This window comes from Globicephala melas, chromosome 8 (assembly GCF_963455315.2).
Source record: "Globicephala melas chromosome 8, mGloMel1.2, whole genome shotgun sequence".
NCBI classification, from domain to species: Eukaryota; Metazoa; Chordata; class Mammalia; order Artiodactyla; family Delphinidae; genus Globicephala; species Globicephala melas.
In genome coordinates, this window is record NC_083321.1 from 57,919,901 (window position 1) to 57,933,756 (window position 13,856).

The window sequence follows — 13,856 nt, forward strand, 5'->3', positions numbered from 1 at the left end:
TGTAGAAGGAGTGGTTATTTCCATGGGTTCTTGTTATAGAAGTGGTGCCATTTCAGCAGTTGTTAGGCCTGTGATAAAAAATATATATATATATATATTTTTATCACAGGCCTAACAACTGCTGAAATGGTACCACTTCTATAGTGACATATGTACCACATTTTACAGTGATATATATATATATATATATATATATATATGTATGCATATATATATGTGTGTGTGTGTGTTTGTATATCCAGTGTGATACATGAAATTTTAACATCAGTGATCAGACAAGTCAACTAGACAAGCCAAAAATTCTCCTCTCCTTTATTTAACCTTCATGCTTACAAGCACTCATAAATGCAGAAGACTAATTTACCCAGAGCCCAGCACTCAGGTTTAACCAGCCCCACCCAGTCCCAGGGATTCTCTTCCCTGTACTGACAAACTTGTCCATAGCTGTAGGATCATGCACAAAAAATTGATGGAGAAAAAGAAACAGAAAAATTATACTGTATATGAAGAGAATAAAGTAGAAAATACAGGTCAAAGTAGAGAATGCCTTTTAAAAAGTGGATACAGTATTTTAGTTCCTTCCATCCTTTAAATTAACTATTATTGTTTTTATGATTTTTTTTTTTTCCCTAGAGAAAGTAAAGTCTAAAATCTATTCTCAGAACATCTCCATACTTTCCAAGTCCTTCCCTTAGAGACATAGGTAGTAATATAGCATTATGTAAGGGCTAGCAAATGAGAATTTATCATCATATAAATAATTATTAAAACAGTAGGCCATTGACTTTACTTTCAGCCAAGCACAATGACTGAATGAAAAATACTTGTCAGGAAATGTACTGTCTTTTTATTAAATAGAATAATATAGGTTTAAGTTTCCCTCTTCTAGTAAATAGACTACTTCCTGTGCAACTCTGTCATAAAATGTGCATTTGAGATTAAAATATATAAATAGAATAAGTCCCACTGTACATTTTTCCCACTTCACATCAGTGGAAAACTCCTTTTCAGAAGTCAGCAACTGTGTGTAATTTTCCAGTGTATCTTTTTCTAAAACATTTCTTAGTTTAAGTTTTATAACAGTTTATTTACTTTTATCCAGTCCTTGGAGATTCAAGACTTGTTCTGTTGAGTACAACTAAACCAAGTATAAGGAAAATAAGTGTAGAAAACACTGGGAATTGATATGAAATACATGGGTGAAAATGGTATATAAAAACATAAGTTCTAGTTTCAATTGCCCCCAAGTAATACAAATTATTTCAATCTAGTTTACAATAGAAATCTAATAGAGAATATAGAAATATTTCAATTAACCCATCGGAGTATAAACTTGTTTAAATTATTATTCAATTACTGCTCGTAAATGGATAACTTTTAGTTATGTTGACATGGGTAAAATAGCTATAACTAGAAATAATAATTATATACCATAATTACACCTATGTTTATTTTTTAATATTTTCTAAGGCTTTGGATTCTTTTATACTCTACCTTTCCAAACATATTTACCATGCCCACACCTTAGAAAAATATATCAGCATGCAAACACCATAATTTTTTTATATGATAGCAAATTGTATCTGGATGCTAGCTGTTGTTATATTTGTTTATTATATATTGGGTTCATTTGTTTTTGTTTTTTTTTCTTGGCAGCTTCATGATATCTAGCAATACTTCCATACAGATAGCCACTTACAATTTAGGCATAACCCTTTGACACCAATGTATTTTGATCTATACAACGAATCGCCATGATGTATCATTTATGAATATTATTTCTCTAATTCTACCAATGGTTTCTGTGCTCTTAATCTTTGAGGAGGACGAGTGATTTTTATTATTATTATTATTGTTATAAAAATGAGAAAAACTGAAGCTTAGATAAATTAAATGAATTGTCCGGTGTTAGCAGTTAATGTAGTTTACTCAGATAAGGTCTACCAACTTATATAATGTTTTTTTCTTTATGCAGGAGAAAGTTATCACAAATATTTTTTTACAGAGATAGTTGTATAAATAGCAAACAAACGAACAGACTAAGGCCATGGGAAAATGTAAAAATCTTAAGCAGCTATTGGAGGAGTTTGCCATTAAGTTAGGAATTCTAACAATCTAACTATAATAATTAATTACCCTTAATTACCTGACTAGAAAACTCCATGTTCCTACTACTTGCAAACTGTACTTCCAGACCAGTACCATCCACTATGATAGCCACCAGGCACATTTGGTCATTTAAACATAAGCGTAAGAATTGACAGAAAGTAAACGTAAAAATTTAATATCTCATTTGTATTAACTACATTGCAAGTGCTCAACAATCACTTGTGTTAAGTGGCTACCATAAAGGGCAGTGCTGACAGAAATTTCCATTATCACCAAGTATTATTAGTGTGTCTCTAGATAAACATGCTAAAGAATATTATTGCTCATTGTGTCTGTATTTTTATGAGGTAAATTGTGTAAGCTCTATCTACATTTTATACTTCCCACACATGCAATTGTAGTTGAACATGCTACATTAGTCACAGGTTGTAATATTACAGAGTAGGAAACACACGAGGCCTTTGATAAACTTTGGTGTTGCATAATCAGTTAAGACAACAAAAATTAGTTAAGAACTTCTAAAAAATTATTTATTCATAAGACCCAAATTTAAATCAACTAATTTACTTAATACCACACAACCTTTGACAGTTCAATGATATACACTGTACGTGTAGTGAGTGTGTGTGTGTGTGTGTGTGTGTGTGTAAATGTGATCCAGTCATACCTTGATCAAGAGTACAATGATGGGGCTTCCCTGGTGGCGCAGTGGTTGACAGTCCACCTGCCGATGCAGGGGACACGGGTTCGTGCCCCGGTCCGGGAAGATCCCACGTGCCGCGGAGCGGCTGGGCCCGTGAGCCATGGCCGCTGAGCCTGCGCGTCTGGAGCCTGTGCTCCGCAACGGGAGAGGCCACAACAGTGAGAGGCCCGCGTACCGCAAAAAAAAAAAAAAAAAAAAAAAAAAAAGTACAATGATGGCCTTTCTTTTAAGCTACATAACTAATAACCCGCAATGGCTTAATGAAGGGCATCTGAAACATAAATTTAATGTATTTCAAGTCAAATGGAGAGGAATGTGAAGTTAAGAAAAAAATATTATTTACTAATATGTTCACTACTATCTTTGCTAACAATTGCTTTTTTTTTATTGAATGCCTTCCTTCTGGTTCAATATTCTTTTTCCTTAAAAATATTATTCTTTGGATCTTTTAAGGTCAGTCAGGATTAATTTACTCTCTCAAACTTGGCTAGTCCAGAAATGGCTTTAAGTATTAAGTTACTAATAATTTAGCTTAGTGTCAAATTCTAGGTTAATAATTATCTTCTTCCAGTACCTTGAAGATATCAATCAATGGTCTTATGCTATTCACTATTCCTGAAGAAAAGTCTAACTTCAATTGATTATATCTTTGTTATTACTCTGTAGTAATCTTTGTCTCAAAATATTTAACATTATTTTCTCTGTTTTTTGTTCTGATGTTACACATTTTCATTATGAGGTGTCTGGTGTAAATATCTATTTTTCCTGCTCAGGATTCATTGTTCTCCTTCTATATCAAGAGTCAAATCTTTCTCCAATTCCGGGAAATTGTTAGTCATTATATATTCAAATATATAGGGATTTTTCTTTGGATCTTTACTGTCTCATAAGTTCACTCATATTTTTTATTTCTCTGAACTACGTCTTGAGCTATTTCTTGAGTTGTATCATTTAGTTCAATAAATATCTATAGGATTTTATGTCTGTTCTACCCTTTAAGTCATCAGTTTAGGTTATTGCTATTTTTTTCAATAGCTATGTATATATTTGGTCTAGAAGTTCTACTTGATTATCTTTCATATCCCCTGATTTTACCATTATATTTTGTTACTGTTTAAATTTCTATTTTGTCTTTATTTACTCACTTAAAAATATCTCTTTCAGTTGTACTGATATCAGTTGTATTGATATCATAAATTCTTCACTGTGTAGTATTGACTGATTCTCCCCATTGTGGATTGTGTCATGTCACGTTTGCAATTTTTGACTGTGGGCTCAACTACAGGAATTTTTATTTTATTGGTGTGTGTGTGTATGTGTGGGTTATGTGAATCCTCTCTATCCTGAGTTACCGAAGGTGAGTTTCTGATTTGCTTCAGTGCAGGCCCTAAGTCTCCATCAGTTCTTGATCAATTTCTGCATTAATTTCTCAATTTGTAGCTATAAATAGGATGATATTATAATTTATTATCCAAACAGGACACTTATGAAAGTGAATGGGAACTTTATACCAGACATGTACCAGGATTGTCCAGGACCAACTAGGATATATGGCCATTTTATTCATGCACCATGAGAATACTGAGAATGAGGCTATTATAACCATGGATAGAATATGCATAGTGTAGATTTTTTTTTCTTAGCTGTAAGTCTTGTGGCAATGGAAAATTTCTATCAAGGTACCTGTAGCTACTGAGAAGAGGTTTTACATTCTCATTTTAGGGACTAGACAAGCTCAAGTTCATAAATAAGTTATATTTGAGCCTTATCCTAATAGTTCAGTTTCTGTGGCCTCTCCATGTGGGCTTTCTAACTCCAGCTTCTAGTTCTTGAAGGGCTTATATCTAGTTCTGTTCTGAAACTGAATGATTCTACTTCAGATTCAACTCATGTTTACTGCTCCTGGGCATTATCCTGATTTGGTTTAAACTCATAGTTATATTTTAATTTTTACAGTTATTTGTTATTCAGCATTATATGTATCTGCTTGGAGTAAAATTTGGATTTTTTATATCAACTTAGTCTACTGTACTTGTAAGTACAATTTTAGATAAATTATTTTAATACATTTTAAAAGAACATAATATAACCATAGGTTTTGTTCTATTTCTTTTCCTATACATTTATGTTTATTTTTCTCTTCATTAAAGGACTGATAATTTTGTCATTTCTTTACTAGTTCACTGGCTGTATTCTCCACATTCTTCCTATTATTTCCCTTTTTTTTTCTGATTTATGGTTTCTCCAAATATAGTAACAATTCACATACAAATAAAGATTCTCTACATAAATGTAGAATTATGATATTGATAAACCTCTGAAAAAGGGGAGAGCCAGTATCAAGGGTCAGTATACAAAGTCCTATGAGCCAAATACAGCCCACTGACTCATTTGGAGCCTGTGAGCTAGGGGTCATTTTTATAGTTTTAAAAAATTGAAAAAAAGAGTCAAAAGAATAATATTTTTAAACAATGAATATGATACAAAATTCAATTTTTGGTCTATTTATGAAATTTTACTGAATTCACATGCATTCATTTATGTATTGTCTTCAGCTGCTTTCACATTATAAGGGCAGAATTGACCAGTTACAAAAAATGCCATATGACTCACAAGTCTAAAATATTTACTATTTTGTGCTTTACAGGAAAAGCTTTCTGACCCTTGGCCTATATAATTAAATAAACAAGGTAATGACATATTCTTTTTAACAAATCTAGAATTTCTGTGATTAATATCAATGAATGCATTTTAATTGAATCTGTGGGGTAAAAATAAGCTTACGTGACATTGTGCTTTAGAGACTGGAATGAAAGAGGTAGTAGGAGTGATATTTTATAATTTATCATAGTAGAAGTTCTGATAGTTCCAAAATCAATAAGAAAAACAGGAAATGACATATAATGAAAATAAAGAGTAGAAATATTCGTGTATATTTCTAAAATAGTTTTCTAATAAGTATCAGTATTTTAGAGCACGGGTATAAATAACAAGTCTAGCATTGGTTTAAAAAGAATTCATCATGCAAGAGCTTGATGTTTTGAATCTTATGACTTCATGAAAAACGGAAGGATGAAAAAATTTGACTATATTAAGTATAGATCAACAACAATCATACTAAGAGAAATAAGAGTCTCATGCTCTTCTGGGGAAAAGCTCAAAGCAGCATAAAAAAAAAGAGAAAACTGATTTTGGCAAAAGGTTTGAAGGTTTCCTCTCCTGAAGGCCAGATGAGTTTTTTGTTTGTTTTTTGTTTTTAAAATCTTTATTGCAGTATAATTGCTTTACACTGGTGTGTTAGTTTCTGCTGTATAACAAAGTGAATCAGCTATACATATACATACATCCCCATATCCCCTCCCTCTTGAGTCTCCCTGCCACCCTCCCTATCCCACCCCTCTGGGTGGACACAAAGCACTGATCTGATCTCCCTGTGCTATGTGGCTGCTTCCCACTAGCTATCTATTTCACATTTGGTAGTGTATATATGTCCATGCCACTCTCTCACTTTGTCCCAGCTTACCCTTCCCCCCTCCCCGTGTCCTCAAGTCCATTCTCTATGTCTGTGTCTTTATTCCTGTCCTGCCCCTAGGTTCTTCAGAACCAATTTTTTTGTTTTGTTTTGTATTTTAGATTTCATATATCATTAACATATCAAGGGAACTGATGTATTGAGAAACAACTGGTTTCAACAAAAAAATAAAGTATAATATAAAACTAAAAACTATTTCTATGTCATTAATAGACATCATTTCTTCAGTATTCATTATTTAGTAGGAGACAATCAAGGAGTGCTAACCTCTTTAAATAATGAAGGGCTTATAATTGCTAAGGTAGCCTTTGGAAACAAATTTTATTTTAAAATCTGAACAACTAAACCAAATTAAAAATATATTCTTACTTTATGTGCTCTTCAATTTAGAAAAATATTTTTTATAAGTTACCATTTTATTTAATTATATTTAAACTGTATTTTATTTTATTTTATTCTTGGCTGTGTTGGGTCTTTGTTGCTGCCTGTGGGCTTTCTCTAGTTGCAGTGAGCAGGGGCTACTCTTCGTTGCAGTGTGCAGGCTTCTTATTGCAGTGGCTTCTCTTGTTGCAGAGCACGGGCTCTAGGCACGTGGGCTTCAGCAGTTGTGGCACGCGAGCTCAGTAGTTGTGGCTCACGGGCTCTAGAGCACAGGCTCAGTAGCTGTGGCACACAGGCTTAGTTGCTCCAAGGCATGTGGGATCTTCCTGGACCAGGGCTCGAACCTGTGTCCCCTGAATTGGCAGGTGGATTCTCAACCACTGTGCCACCAGGCAAGTCCCCAGAAAAATATTTTTAAAATGTGTTTTTAATCTATTTTTCAACTCCTGAGGAACTGTACTTCTCTAAAGGATTATGGAATTTGAGGAGAAAACGACCTTCATTGATAAATGTTCATTAAGTGTCCAATGAGAAATATGTATCATAATTGGATTCACAGTTCTAGGGCTGGATTGAGGGGAGTAAAGGAGCCTGTAGGGAGTGATCACTTTGTTATGGGCATTGTACTAAGTGATTTACATGGATTATTTAATTTAATATTCACAAGACATTGACAAGTTGTTCTACTTTATACATGAGAAAATTGAGACTCACAGAAAAGAAATTACGTATCTGTTGTCCAGTTAGCAGCAAGTAGTAGAGCTGAAGTTAGCAATCTAAAGCACACTATTCTCAAGACACTGCTCTGTATTTATGGCAGGATTTTCCCAGAACAAGCTATAACTCATAAAATACAGCCAAAAGGTAAAAAGCACAGGCTTTAGACTCAGATAGACCCAGATTTAACGTTCAAGCCAGATAATACCAAGTCCTAACTGGGAAATTATTTAACCTCTTGAACTTTAGTTTCCTTCTTTGTAAAATGGGTATAATATTATCCATTACACAGAATTTTTTTTTTTTTTTTTTTTTTGTGGTACACGGGCCTCTCACTGCTGTGGCATCTCCCATTGCGGAGCACAGGCTCCGGCCGCGCAGGCTCAGCGGCCATGGCTCATGGGCCCAGCCACTCCGCGGCATGTGGGATCTTCCCTGACCGGGGCACGAACCCACGTCCCCTGCATCGGCAGGCGGACTCCCAACAACTGCGCCACCAGGGAAGCCCCTATTACATAGAATTTTGAAGGTCAAATAAGCTCATGTAGGTAAGACACCTAGTATAGTGCCTGGCACATAGAACCTGTCAACTACATGACAACTATCATTATCAATGTCAACTCTGTCATCATCACCGTGGTTTCTATGAAGTTCCTCATTCTTTCCCCAAGTAGTTTGACTCTTTTTACTTGATGAACTTATCATCATTTCACTGACCTTTAGTATTGTACTCAGCATAACATGGAACAATGTAGCAGGTCTTAACTCATTATTAAAATAGTATTTCATTTCATAATTAGTTTATTAACTCATCCAACAATAAATTAATAGCTTTGGTTAAAACTGAAAGTTTTTTTTCTCCCTCATAAAGCACACAGATAGTAAATAATTAACAAACCAAAAAACCAAACAATTACAGGTAATTACAAATGTTACAAAGAAAAATCAAATAGGGTAAAGGGATGAAGAGCACATGTTTCAGAAAGGCCACTCAAAGGTTGCTCTTCTGAGCAGAAAGACTTCAATGAAGACAAAGAATGAGCCAAGCCTACATCCAGGAAAAGACTACACCAGGCAGTGGGAACAGGAGGTGTAAGAGTCTGTGTGACCCAATGTAGTAAGCTAGAGATAGGAAAATAGGAGAGGAAATCCAGAAGACAGTAGGGTTCCAACTTAATTGTCTGGACTGTAATCTAAATGTTACGGGAATCCACTGGAGAATTTTAAGGAGTGAGGCACATGATTTAATTTGTGATTTTTAATAGATCCTTCTGGTTGTTCTTTGGAGGAGGAGGGGAAGAAAGAGGTCAGTAATGAATCTACACTGGTCTTGTTGAGGACAGTTGGAATTGTGGCTTGGACTGGGACTACCGATAGGGTGGTGAGAAGTGCCCTGATATGGGGAATATTTTGTAGGTGGAGATAAGGACTTATTGCTAGATTGGACGTGGGATCTCAAACGTGTTCTATATTGCTTTGTAATGAGAGCTGTTGATCTCATTGCTTGTGTATATAGTGACAAATATGAAAGTACAAGTCCATGAGAAATAAAGTTTTTGTTAAAATCTGACCCCGTGATAGCTTCAGAACCACATAAACTGCTTATAAATAGCTTTAAAAAAGTTTTAAAGTTAAAATGCTTAACATTTATAAATTCAATGCCAGAAGGGAATTGGCAAGATGCATCGGGGGTGTTTGGTCACCCACTTTCTACATCCCCAGGCACCAACTTCCATCTCTGCTCCTTTTTGTGATATGATCAATGAACATTTTCTCTGTTTTCTGTGAAGTGCTGCACTAATGCTGTTTCAAGCCCCTTTCCCATTTCCAATCATATTGCTATGCAGTCTAAGCACTTCCTAAATATGAACTCAAATATTCACCAGCTAACCAGAGTGTTGATTTTTTTTTTCTGTTACATGCCACATACTTGCTTGATATTGACTAATGTGATCATATGACATCTCTGTTCACCACTATCTTGAGAAAATAAGTCTTAAAAATTAATTAATTAGAAAGGATGGAAGACGACCATGTGATGGAGCTCACCTCCCTTCCTAGGTGACTAGGGCTGCACTCCTGGTATATTGGGACTGTCAGTGTGTTTGAGCCTGTTAGTCTGGTAGAATAGAGAGGGCTGCCCAAGATAATGGGTCTGGATTGATGTGCCTGAAATAGAAACTCTGGAGCTCTCTTTGGGTCCCAAGTAGTTGGTTTATACTTTTTATCCCTTTCAATATGTCTGATCAACTTATGGTAACCTTGTTCATCCCAAGTGATCAGTTTGATCACTTTAGGTCATTGCTATATCGGGACTGGTTAGTCTAGGCAGGTAGAATGTCTTTGAATGTGTTCTACACCTGGGCCTGTGTAAAATGGTCCAAAGGTTTCCATGGCAGCATGGAAATAAAAGTTGGGGTGGAGGGATTGTAGGCTTTTTGTAGGATTTGGGGTTTCCTGATACCAGAAGTGTCCCTCTGGTTTTATGGATCCTGTCTTTTAAAAGGATAGCCTCTAGGACCTGAGAGTGGGAGAACAAATACCTACCCCTCCCCATCCGATCCATCTGTTTCCTTCAGACCTAGATACCACATAGCTAGGGTATTGCAGGTGGTCTGACCTGATGGGCAAGAACTGTCCATCTGCTCCAATCACAGCTTGACTAATAGGATACCCATCTTTCTCACCATGGCTCTCTCCCAAGCTTCTCACAGAGTGTACAGTCTTGTCCATGATCAAGAGTCTCTTGAGAGACTGTATTTTCCCAAAAAACATATTTTCTTTGCTTCAAAAACAGTGCATTGTCAGAAGCAGCACATGAGCAAGAAGTCTGGAGTCAGCCATCCTGGATGATTTAATTTACCTTAGGTAAGTGACTTAACTCCTGTGATGCTCAATTTCCTAATTTTTGAAACAAGGATATCATTATTTCTGACCTCACGGAACTCTTGTAAAGGGTGGATCCACTTAGCTCATGCCTGGCATAGTGTTAGTGCCCAACAAATGATGAATATTATCTTCTTTTTTCTGTATTAAAAAATGAATGATTCAGTGTACTTTTCCGAAGTACACTATGTGATTTTCATGCTATCACTATATTTGTCTGTTTCTGTTGGTGGAGTAAACAAATGAAAACCAAGCCTTGGGAACTTGGAGGAAACAGTTGATAACAACATTTGGTTTCAGGAAACACACCTCAGAAAATTTAAAAGACAGATTTACACTAACACTTGTCCTTTCGATGATGAGTTTTATGAGTATACCTATATTTGACCACAGCAGTCTCCTCTTACCTACAGGAACACCTTCCAAGATGCCTAGTGGGTGCCTGCAACCATGGATAGTGCCGAATCCTATATATACTATGTTTTTTCCTATACATACATGACTATGATAAAGTTTAATTTATAAACTAGGCACAGTAATGAGATTAACAATTACAGCTAATAACAATATAATGTAATAAAGTTATGTGAATGAGATCTCTCTCTCTCTCTCTCAAAATATCTTATTGTACAAATTTAATGCCTTTCCAATCTTAACTAAGCACTTACACACCATGGCTATAACTTTTGCAGTTTGAGGTACAACAGCAAAGCTCACATGAATTTCTTTTTATTTTTCTTTCTTCACAATTTCATGGATAGGAGATTTGTTCCTACCATAGTTCTTTGCAACTTTAACATACATTTTTTTTTTTCTTTCCTTAAGTCGAGGACTTTCAACTTTTCACTTAAAAGAAGCACTTTACAGCTTCTCTTTGGCATATCTGAATTGCCAGCATCACTACTCTTGTACTTTGGGGTCATTATTAAGTAGAGTAAGGGTGACTTGAATACAAGCACTTTGATACTGTGAGAGTCGATCTGATAACCTAAATGGCTACTAAGTGACTAATGGGTGTGATAAGCTGGACAAAAGGATGCTTCATGTCCTGAGCAGGATGTTGAGAGATGTCATTATGCCACTCAGAGGGCACGTAATTTAAAACTTATGAGTTGTTTATTTCTGGAATTTTCCATTTAAAATTTTGTAACAAGGTTGACCATGAGTAACTGAAACTACGAAAAGTGAAACCTCAATTAAGGGGAGCTTACTCAAAACTTACTCATAATCCACACTTTAAATATCCTTCTAGGATTGTATGAGGAACTGAATAAGTGCATTTTTGTTCTTTAAATGAAATACAGATCCTAAATAGCAGGAAGAGTCTTTTATCAGACAATCAGAATTAATGCATATATTTTACTTATTTTTAATTGAGGTACAATTGTCATATAACATTACATTACTTTAAGGTGTACTAGATAACTATTTTATATGTTTATATATTGCAAAATGATCACCACGATAAGTCTAGTTAACACCTGTCCCCATATGTAGTTACAGAATTTATTTTGTGTGTGTGTGATGTGAACTTTTAGGATCTATACTCTCTTAGAAACTATCAAATGTGCAATACAGTCATTCCTCAGTATCTGCCGGTGATGGGTTCCAGGACCCTCACCCCAAAAAATACCAAAATCCATGGATGCTCATGTCCCTCACTTAAAATGATGTAGTATAGTCAGCCTTCTGTATCTGTAAGTTCCACATTTACAGATATGGAGGGCTGACTGTACAGTATTAACAACTATAGTCATCATGCTCTGTATTACATCCCCATCAGTTATTTATTTTATAACTTGAAGTTTGTGCCTTTTCACTCCCTTCACCCATTTCACCCACTCCCACCACCCACCACTGACAGCCAACAATCTGCTTTCTGTATCTGTAAGTATGAGCTTGTTTTCTTTCTTTCTTTTTTGGGGGGAGGGGGGAATTCCACATGTAAGTGAGATCATACAGTATTTGTCTTTCTCTGTCTGACTTATTTCACTTAGTAAAAAGCCCTCAAGGTCCATCCATGTTGTCACAGATGGCAGGATTTCATACTTTTATGTGTGGATATTATTCCATTATCTATACACACCACATTTTTTATACATTCATCCATAATGCATATACTTAAAAATTCTATTTGGAAGTGCTGACTGACACATAGAAGCTCTCAAGAGATGCCTTGCCTAATGCTGAAAGAGTGAGGTAACCCAGCTCTCTTTACAAACCATCTGTTGATTGTGTGGTCATTGACAGAGAGCAATTTAACTAAATATCAAAATCTGTCTAAAAACTGTTTCTAAATGTCTATTTTGGAAGAATCAATGTTCTTCTAAAAACTACTGTATTCGTTTGATACACTATAATTTAAAAAACTCTGCTTGCCCTATGCTCAACAGTGTTCTCAATAGGCAGCACGAAATAGTACATAACTCTCCCATAACTCTAGAAGGAGTCAGGGAAGAGTTGAACCATTCAGATTTCCTGGTAGTAAAGAGACAGTGAATAGTCAGTGGTAATGGCTACACACAATTGGTCAAAAACAGTCATGGGGAAACAGAATGGCTCAGAGGACAGCAAGGGCCTGTGGCTACACTAAAAAGAATATTTATTTAAGAAAAGACAAAGATTACTTCTCGCCCAATGAAATACTTTTGAGCAAATTAGAACAAGGCATCTTTTCATCAGGTGAATTTTTTAAAAACTGCACTTTTCAGCTCCTCCACAGCTCTGCTCAAGAAAACTTTTCAGAATCAGGTAGTAGCACACTGGCTGTCTGCGCACACATGCCCCAAATGTAGCCTTTTCCACACACACCCCAGACATTACAAGCACACGCATACCATTACTACAGAACACATGCTGTTCCCTGTTATTCTCCCACTCAGGTAAGATGACTGTGTCAAATTCAGAATAGAAAGAAGAGAATCAGGCCTCAGAGTAAGTGTAGGTAAGAGAAAGCAACCTCAAGGTACAAGTGGAACACAGTTGGGACAAAAGCACGGCTGAACGTGAATGGCTGCAAGGTAGGTTCTCTCTTGCTGCTCTACAACTTGGCCTGATAGCCCTGAATCTCCACATGTAAGATGTGAATATCATTCCCTTGAAGTGTGCCTTCTTTGTATAGTACACAACCTGAACACCCAGAAGTAACAGACATACCTGTAAGAAACCATAAGACATTTGCACACTTACATCTAATATTCCAGAGGAAAAACTATGCCCAGACACAGAGCATGGTTTAAGAAAGAAAGGAAGATAATATAAGTCTGATCGATCAACACGAGTTAACGTATTTGAAAAATACATGCTGTTATATAAGGGTTATGTATTACTTCTGAAATTTTTTCACATATGTTTCCATTTCTATGTAATTTATGTTACTTGGTTGTACTTTATGTTACTTGGTTTGTCACATGGAATGTTAAAACTACACTGGGATTTAGAGATAACTGCATTTTAATTGCTTAATTTAATAGGTGAAGAAGTTGACATCAGAAAGATTAAGGTGCTCAGGGTGACATAGCACCAAGC

The 13,856-nt window shown here is 35.6% G+C and overlaps 1 long non-coding RNA gene across 1 annotated transcript in view; it reads right to left on the reverse strand.

Moving 5' to 3' along the window:
* The window catches only part of LOC132597763 (uncharacterized), a 2,174,902-nt gene that overhangs the window by 1,666,070 nt on the left and 494,976 nt on the right, over nt 1-13,856 (reverse strand). The window lies entirely within an intron of this gene.